Below are 10540 nucleotides of genomic sequence, written 5' to 3'. Positions count from 1 at the left end.
TAACTGTGCAGTTCAATTTCATCAATACCAATTTTAACAATAGCTCTATGAATGACTATATTTGGTTGTTGTTAAGCATGTTGTACTCCCTCCGAATCTTTCTAGTTCGCATATAAGATTTGTCTAAAGTCAAGCCTCGTAAAGTTTGACCAACTTTATAGAAAAATACCAACATTCACAATATGAAATCAATATTAGTATATGTGTCATGACTTAAATTTTCATATTGTATAACTTTAGCATGGTAGATGTTGATATTTTTTCATATAAATAAGGCCAAAGTTTATGAAGTTTAAATTATGACAATTCTTATATGTAGAGTTAAAAGGACTAGAGGGAGTATTTAACACGCCTTTCCATTTAATTTAACAATGTCACTGTTTGGATACTCTAACTTAGCTAGAAGTTAGAGTTAGTTTCTAGCTCATGACAGTTAAAAGGGAGAGAGAGAGATTGGTGGAATAGTTAATTGTATTGCTTGAGTACATGGTCATCTTGAGTACAAGTCAAGGTAGAATAAACCCTACGCTATCCTACGTTTCCTAAATAACAATGATACTCAACAATGACTAACCCTGAACTAACTCTAGCCAAAGAGGTATTTGGATGATAGTGTTAGATTGACAATAAATGCACTAGGAGAACTAGCCGCAATCAGGACCTCTTGGGTGGGATGGTTGTTTTGGGTTAGTTAGAGGCAACTAGCTCAAACTAGTCCTCATGTTTGGATGCTATAGGGCTATTTGAGCCCAAACTAGCTCAAACTAACTCTAACCCATGGATCTAAACTGGGCCAATAACTAGTGTACTTAGACCTGCACAATACAAGTTTGAATGAGCATGTTTGGTTGTTTTTAAATATTAGGCATGTTGCAGTTAATAACACACCTTTCCACTTCTTGTTTTTAAATATTAGGTTTTAAACAATTTGGTCTTGCACATGTAGGTCCTACTGTCAGAGGTTTTGACCCACTGTTCGACCCATTTTGCATATGTGGAAATGAGTTGTCCATGAATATCAGTCAAGTTAAGAAACTTAGAAAGATTGTTAGGATAAAGAAATTAGCAACAAAAACAACAAGTTCTTTGTATGCACAATGAAAAAGACATCAGTTCACTATAGGATGGTACTAACCGTTATACCTTGTCTTTTTAATTCCTTCGCGCCATTTCAAATCTAGAGAAGATATTTATGCATATCCTTGTTTTCAGGCCTTTCCAAAGCAGTTCACTAATAATTACCTCTCAAACCACATGTATGGTCAGGAGGCGAGGAAGATATTCATACAACACCCACGGTTCAATATTGAAGTATTCTTGAAGAGGATGAAGGATGGATAGTCAATCATTCATAGGCACTGACCTAAAGTTGCAAGACCTTCAACATCAATGAAGGCTCAGTATTCGCCTTCCGCTTCAGCAGTTTTTTAGATGAGATTCATCTGTCTATGTACAGTCTATGATGCTAATTTCAAAAGTTTATAGATGTTGCATGTTAAACTCGGTGCTGGTGCAGTTGTGTAATGGGGTAGCTGAGTGTTGAAGCTATATGATGTTGTACTCTGATATATTTCAATTATGAAATCCTGCTTCCTTAATACGAAAATGAAATATATTTTGTGCTTAATATGAAATGTCAAATAATAAATGGATTATTAATAATAGGACAATTAGCCTGCTAATGGCCAATTAGCCTGCTAATTGGGTTTTCTATTGCAAACGGTTATTCAGAAAACACCATGGGCGATGACCTCAGACAATGCACACAGTATTTAGGGATAAAATGTGTTGGATCAATGAACAATCACATCTGACTTCCTCTTGAAAACTGTTTGCGTTAGGCCACCTGGCCCAAACGTTTACCACATAAAAAATGTGTGTGATGGACAACCTATGCCACACAGTTTTTTCTACGCATTGTGTGTGATGCATTCAATAATGCAAACGGTAAAATTGTTAATATCGTCTACAATGGCAACACCATCACAAACAATTTAATGGGGAAAATTGTGTGTGATATACATGCAAACAGAAACGTTTTCCTTGGAGTGACTGTGTATCATGTATATACGAACGGAAATGTACTTCTTGAATTGACTATGTGGGATGTACATACTAACGGAAACGTATTCCTTGGATTGACTGTGTGGAATGTACATACGTACGAAAACGTTTAACCGAGATCAACTGTGTAGGATGTACTTACGACTAGAAACAATTTGGCATGTATAATTGTATTTTTTATAGAACAGTATGTATAATCGTATTTGATCGCTCATCCATCGCACATGACCTCATTTTGCCGAGCATGTGTGGCCCGAGGGCCTATCCCCAACGGTTTCTGGGTCATGCGGGAAGGACCCCCCTATCACCCACACTCACTTAGCGATGGTTCCAAATGCCATTGCAGAAAGGGGTTAAAAACTGTTTGTATAGCACCTCGTTGTACCAATGGTAGGGCAATTTCTTATCATCAATTTCATCCTCTCCCAAGATTGTGCAACATGTTCATGATCAAGTTGCTTAAAATTCATTATATCATTCCTAAGGGATATGATCGTAGCGGGAGGAAAATATTTGGAAATAAAAGCATCATTACACTTATTCCATGAATCAATACTATTTTTAGGCAAAGATCAAAACTAAGCTTTAGCACGATCTTGTAGTGAGAACGGAAATAGCTTAAATGTAACAATATCATTATCCACATCTTTTTCTTTTGCATATGACACAACTCAACGAAAGTATTTAGATGGGATGCAACATCTTCATCAGGACTACCAGAAAATTGTTTTTTCATAACAAGATTCAACAAAGCAGCATTAATTTCATAACATTCCGCACTAGTGGCGGGGGCAATCGGAGTACTAATGAAATCATTATTATTAGTGTTCGGAAAGTCACACAACTTGGTACTTTCTTGAGACATCGTGATAAAGCAAGCAATCTAGCACACAAGCAAACAAAAAGATGAACGAAAGTAGCTCCAATAAAAAGGCAAATATTTTTGTGTTTTTCCGAAAATGTTTTAGAAGTGGGGGAGAGGAAAATCAGAGGCAAATGACAAATAATGTAGGTGCAAGACATGGGAGTTTATAATAGGTACTTGGTAGGCTTGATGTAGAACCTCCCTGGCAACGGCGCCATAAATTCTTCCTGCTACTGCTTGACCTTGCGTTGATTTTTTCCTTGAAGAGAAAAGGGTGATGCAGCAAAGTAGAGATAAGTATTTTCCTCAGTTAAGAACCAAAGTATCAATCCAGTAGGAGACACAAGCAAGTCCCCAACATATGCACCTGCACAAACGAACAAACACATGCACACAACGTGAAAAAGGAGTTGTCAATCCCTTCATGGTCACTTGCAAGAGTGAGATCTAATAGAGATAAATATAAAAGATAAGTAAAAGGCAAAATAAAGTAAAAATGAATAAATTGCAGAAAGGTATTTTTGGGTTTTTGGTTTTATAGATCTTAAAATATATGATGGAAAATAGACCCGGGGGGCATAGGTTTCACTAGAGGCTTCTCACTCGAAGAAAGCACACGCTGGGCAAACAAATTACTGCTGAGCAATTGATAGAAAAGCGCATAATTATGACGATAGCCAAGGCAATGATCATGAATATAGGCATCACGTCCGTGACAAGTAGACCGACTTCTACTATTACTCCACACATCGGCTGATTCCTGCCTGCATCTAGAGTATTAAGTTCATAAGACAGTAACGCATTAAGCAAGATGACATGATGTAGAGGGATAGATCCAATCAATATGGTAAAAACCCCATCTTTTTATCCTTAATGGCCACAATACAATATGTGCCACGCTACCCCAACTGTCACTGGGTGAGGACACCACAAGATTAAACCCATCACAAAGCACCTCTCTCATTGCAAGAAAAACAAAACTAGTTGGGCAAACCAAATTGATAGATCGGAAAGAAATATAAAGCTATCTTAATCATGCATAAAAGAGTTCGGAAAAGACTCAAATAATATTCATAGATAATCTGAACATAAATCCACAATTCATTGGATCTCAACAAACGCACCGCAAAAGAAGGTTACACCGAATAGATCTCCAAGAACATCGAGGAGAACATTCTATTGAAGATCAAAGAGAGAGAAGAAGCCATCTAGCTACTAGCTATGGACCCTTTGGTCCGTGGTAAACTACTCACGCATCATCGGAAGGGAAGCAAGGTTGGTGTAGAGGCCCTCCGTGATCGAATCCCCCTCCGGTGGAGTGCCGTAAAAGGCCCCAAGATGGGATCTCAAAAGAACAGAAGCTTGCGGCGGCGGAAAAGTATTTTTGGTGTGCCCTTTGACGTAAGGGGGATATTTGGGTATTTATAGTGTTGGAGTTAGGGTTAGGAGAGCCACGAGGGGCCCACAAGCCTAGGGGGTGCCCCCCCTTGGGTGCACCCCTAGGGCTTGTGGCCTCCTCATGGTTCTTATGGCCTCCTCCCGAAGCTTCCTAGGTGTCTTGTTGTCCAAGAAAATTTGTAAAAATGTTTTGTTCCGTTCGGTATTGATTTTCTGTAAAAGACAAAAACAAGAAAAAACAGGCACTGAGCACTGGTTTAATAGGTTAGTCCCAAAAATAATGCAAAATAGCATATTAACGCATATAAAACATCCAAAATAGATAATATAATAGCATCGAACGATAAAAAAATATAGATACATTGGAGACGTATCAGGAACCCAGCCGGAGCGCGCCGACGAGGCTGCGGGAAGGCAGTCATACCCCCACACCAGGAGGTAGAGCCGCCCTCTGTGCAGGCCAGCACTACATGCGTCTGGGGGTCGCACCACTCGATCGGGCGGCCGGTGTCGCGGTCATCGTCCTCTCGGCGAGGTTCGCCCATCCCAGCCGCAGGCCCATCTGGGTAGATAACGACGTTGTCGGGCTGCAAGGGGAGGAAGAGGAGGTGGCCGCGGCCGGAGCTGGGGCGTTAGGGCCGGGCAGAGCTCGTCGGGGTAGCAGGAGGCGCAGGCGGGGCGGTGGAGGCGGCAGAGGCGCCAGCCCCTGCAGTGTCGCGGGAGCCCAGTTTAAACTCCATCTCCATCATGGCCATGAGTTGTCATATTCATCATCCATGATCAATCTTCATCATCTCCCATGCTGCACGGGTCAAGACAAGAAAAAGGAAGAAGTGAATCTGTCGCCGCCCCCTCATCGGCCTTCAGGTGGGTCCATCTCCACCAGCGCCGCCATTGTCTTCTCCTTCTCCAACCCGACGTTGGCTTATATCTTGTTCCTCTGTTGCATGTTTTCCTCCTTTACATTTGAGTAGTTTCACTAGTTCTTGGGGATATGGATGAACTTTAGGATAATAGGACTGAATTTCTATAAGTGACTAGCAAGATGTCCATGCGTTGCATGGAACATCAAGATGCATTTATATGATTAGTTTATCTTCTAAGAGAAAAGGATGAACGAGGGAAGGCATTATTTGCAAATGCGGAGAGGGGTGTGGGTATCTTTTTGCAAAATTGCCATAGTTTCCTTCCTATCCGTCAGATATAAATCGGACGGCCTATATTGCAGGATGGCAGGCACGCCATCATCACCAACTCTGTTTTTATAAGAGTAGAGATTTAATATCCTCTTTATATGTGATGAGTTAATTATTCATCATGATATTGAATAGCGCTCACTTGGCATTAGCCCCTTTTAGACTTGAGGAATTTACTACCTTTGAGATGGTGGTATGTCAAGGTATTTGGTGAAAAGTATTTATCTCACTCCTTCCCTGGCCTTAGATAGGGGAGTAACAAAGAACCCCTAGGCTTTTTCAACATTCACTGGGAAACCCTTAATCTCTGTTACAGTAACCTGCTGGGGGAGGAAACAGTGGTGGCGTGCGTGATGCGTGGTTGCGGCATGTATGCACAATCTTTATTGGGCTCAACCCACATTTGACCATACAAAGTGGTTAGAGAGATGCACACCTAGAACCGTGCATTTACATATGTTGTGCAGGTCATATTGTACTAGTGATGATGAATCTAAAATCCCTCGCAATGCCTTTACTACTCACACACCATCTCACTTATCATAGTTATTTCAAATTTGACCTTTTCATTCGTGGTTTAGAACCCCCTTTTTTGTTTTCCCTAGCAACCAATAAAAGTAAACTATTTTTAAACTCCACTTTGAGTGTTTGTGTAGTTATGTCCGTAACAGCGCAACTACAGGGTTGATAGTGTCATCCTTTTCGCTCTCTATGGGTTCTACAGTTACTTATCACGAATTATGCTAACAAGCCCGTGCACTTTCAGGACATCAACACGTAAGCAATGTATTTCCCTTCATACATCCTTTTTATTTAAACTAATAATCAAACTTAGCATTATTACAATGATGCCACGCGTTTTTCTAGTCCTCCCATACACGCATGCATGCATGTAGACCGTCATCCCGTAGGCCTATACAATTAGGGTTCTACATTTATTAGATCATGGATCAGTTTTTTTTTGCGAGGGTAAAAGGATTTTATTCCAGAGCAATAGGGATACAATCAAGTGGCACAAGTTCCTCCACACAGGGTGGACTCCTACCTAGCCATACAGCAGTAGTACTCTCCGTACGACTATAGAACGCCAGACGATCTGCAACTCTATTTTGATCATGTTTAACCTTCGAAGGGATAAACTCCCTTTCACTCATAAGGCGATGGATCTCAGCAACTAAATGTCCATAAGCGGAGCAGGAGAGATTGTCTCCTTTCAATGCCAGTAAAGCTTCCGAGGAGTAGGACTGAACAATAACCGGTCGTTCCGAGTGTTGAATAGCCAAGGCCATGCCTTGCATTAAGGCATGTATCTCGGCCTCCAAAGCGTCATTGCAATTGAAGATGCATCTGTAAGATGCAAAAATAACACTCCCACTATCAAAAGCTCCATCTACTGACAAGGCCACCCGCCCCTCTGGTGGCTTCGGCAGGGTTGAGGTGTAGCTTCAGGTCGTTGTTTCACCGGGGCCTCCTCCCTCATTGGCATCTTTCCTTTCATGATCTCCTCAGTGGTGAATTTCCTAGCCTGGTGCAAAGAGGCCATGTAGCTTTGTAAGTACTCCGTTGTCACCTCCACAGATGGGACTGCTTTACCATGAGTCAAATCCGACCGCATAGACCATATCCTCCAAATTAACATGATGATACAATCTCGCATGTGATCATGATAATGCAGCAGAAGATTTAGCAGCCATTCATTGCCGGAATCCTATAGTAACGCTGGGTCAGGGAGCTCCCAAACCTGGCGCATCACCATCCACACCTGACGAGCATGCGCGCATGTCACCAACGCATGGAAGCTCGACTCTTTCTCTGTTCCACAGAGAGGACATGTATCGCGCGTCGCTATATGCCGACATTTCTTGCATCCGTTCGTTGCTAGTGCTCCGGTCACAGCTTTCCAGGCAAGGATACGCATCTTAAGGGGAACCTTGGCCTCCCAGACCCTTCGCTAGATCAGACGCTGGCCATCCGGAGAGGCACTTGACACTCCCAACCCCATGTGCATATGGGCGGTCGCTAGCCGATACGCACTCTTCACAGTAAATCTTCCACTCTTCTCCGGGAACCAAGCGAGGAAATCTTGTCCCCTCTAGGAGATGTACGTATCTTTAAGATTTCACGGACATCCATATCCCAAAAGTATTGTCGGAGTCATTCTACATTCCAGGCGCCAGACTCCTCGAGAAAATCTGCCACCCAGTTAAACCTGCAAGTACCCTTCGGGGTGATAGGCTTAAAGTCACAACCCCTTGGAATCCATGCATCTCTCCAAGTTTTAATCAAAGACCCGTCGCCTACTCTCCATATCAGCCCCTTCTTGAGCATCTCCAAGCCATGTGTGATGCCTCTCCACACTGCTGACGATGATGTAGGGAACACTGTGTCCAACAAGTTCCCGTTAGTGTAATACTTTTCCCAAAGCAAGCGAGCACATAGGCTAATCTCCACACTTGTTTAGCGAGCACAGCTTGGTTAAAAGCTCTCATATCTCGGAACCCCATACCCCCCATATCCTTGGGTAGCACCATTTTTTCCCAACTGAGCCATGCCACCTTTCTTTTGCCATTCTCCACACCCCACCAATATTGTCTCATCATTCATGTGAGATCATCACAAACCGAAGCAGGAAGACGGAAAACACTCATGACATAGGTTGGTATTGCTTGTGCAACCACCTTTAAAAAGATCTCCTTGTTGCCCGAAGATACATACTGCTCGCTCCAGTCCACAAGTCTCTTCCGTAATCTCTCTTGAACAGTCTCAAACTGTCCTTTATGCATTCTTCCCTCCGGGACCGGTAAGCCCAAGTATTTAGGCTCAAAAACCTGTTGAGTGATATCCAAGATATGTTTCACTTCGTCCGCCACCGACTACATGCAGTTATCTGAGAATAGGATGGAACGCTTCCCTGGGTTAATAAGTTGACCCGTCGCTGAGGTGTATGCGTTCAACAAACCTTTGACAACGCTCGCTTGCTGGGTTGATGCTTCAAAGAGTAACATGGTATCATCCGCACAAAGCAAATGAGAAATCACCGGTGCACCCCGGCAGATTGATACCCCTCTCAACTCCCCATTGTCAACTGAATTTGTGATAAGAGAGGATAAAGCATCAGCAACAAATAGGAACAAGAAGGGGACAGTGGATTACCTTGCCTCAAACCCCTAGTTGGGGCAAATGATTCTAGTATCCTCTCGTTGAACTTCACCGAATATTTCACCGATTTAACACACGCCATAATCCATGCGATCCACTCCAAAGAAAAGCCCCACTTAATCAGGGCTTGCTCCAAAAAATCCCAATCCACACGATCATAAGCCTTTGAGAGATCAAGTTTGTAAGCACACGCCGCCGCTCTGTTCTGCTTCAGCGACTGTATATGGTGTATGCACTCAACGGCAATGATAGAGTTATCAGAAATCAAAGGTCCTAGAATAAAGGCACTTTGATTTTTAGAAATCAAATCTCCAAGTATAGGCCGAAGCCTGTTGACGAGACACTTTGAAACAATTTTGTATAACACATTACATAAGCTAATCGGTCTAAAATCCTTGATCTCCTTTGGGTGTGGAACTTTCGGAATAAGAATGATAGCCGTATCATTTACCCCGTCTAGGGCATTATTCCTGGCTTATAGAAGTCCAAAACTGCAGCCACAATCTCTGTCTTCAACACCGCCTAGTTTCTCTGATAAAACCTAGCTGGCAGCCCATCAGTACCTGGTGCCTTGATAGGGCCGATCTGAAAGAGTGCAGTCGAAACCTCCTCTTCTGAAAAGGGAGCACAAAGTGCATCGTTCATTGCTTGTGAAACTTTAGGTACAATACCCCCAACACCACCTCCGGCGAAAGCGTCGGATCTTTGGTATATACCTCTTTGAAATATGAGGTATCCATACGTTCCATATCAGACGGGACGGTACACCACGTGCCATTCTCACGGCGGAGGTGCTGAATAAAGTTTCACGTGCACGCCAAACTGCTCGCCGATGAAGATATGTCGTGTTCCTTTCCCCCTCCTTTAGCCAGGTAATCCTCGACCTCTAGAGCCACAACATTTCCTCTCTATAAAGTAGTTCATCCAAAGAATTCATCTTCTACCGAATCAATGCCCTATCCGCATCACGAAGCTGGAGGTCCGCAAGTTCTCCTTGAAGTTTCTCAATCTCCGAAGAAACATGCCCGAAGTTTTGCTTGCTCCAGGACCGCAGTTCGGTCATCATTTTTTTGAGGGCATCCCACACCGCCCCCAGATTCGTAGCCGGCTTACTCCTTCTCCATCTGTTCTCAATCACCGTCGGTAGAGCAGGAGCCCGCTCCCACATGATCTCATACCGCGGCAACGCCCTCGTTTTTGGTGCCTCATCGTGTGCCACACGCACGAAAACTGGACAATGGTCCGAGCACGACGACGCCAAGTGCAACACTTGTGAGAATGGGAAAAGTTCCCTCCATGCTTCATCCGCACATGCTCTATCAAGATGGACCCTGACATTACCACTCATGAGCTGGCCATTATCATATGTGAAAGGAATTCCAGTAAAACACAGGTCCATTAGTTCGCATGACAGCAAACAGTCACGAAATAGCTGCATTTGTGTCTCGGACCATTGAGTTTGAGAAAAGTGCTCATGTTGCCACATTGCCTAGTTGAAGTCTCCACAAACTAACCATTGTTCTGAAGAAATCGCTCTTAAGCTAGACAACAAGCTCCACATGTGATGCTGATTCTCTGTCCTCGGTTCACCGTATACATAAGTTGTTCTCCAAGACCTATCATTTGCCCCATCAACAATCCGTACGTCTATAAACCGTGCACACGAATCAAGAACTGTGACTTGAAGATTCTCGTCCCAGTATAGCACAAGGCCCCCGATGAGACCATCGCTAGATACACAGGCAAAACCCTTCATTCTTAGTCTCCACTTAAGCTTCTCCATCTTACTAGAGGCTTGTCTAGTCTCTGAAAGGAAAACAAGCCCCGGGGAATTGGCTTTGTAGAGGGCCAAAACCTC

This window comes from Triticum dicoccoides, chromosome 5A (assembly GCF_002162155.2).
Source record: "Triticum dicoccoides isolate Atlit2015 ecotype Zavitan chromosome 5A, WEW_v2.0, whole genome shotgun sequence".
Lineage (NCBI taxonomy): Eukaryota > Viridiplantae > Streptophyta > Magnoliopsida > Poales > Poaceae > Triticum > Triticum dicoccoides.
Note: the sequence above shows the minus strand (reverse complement) of the source record.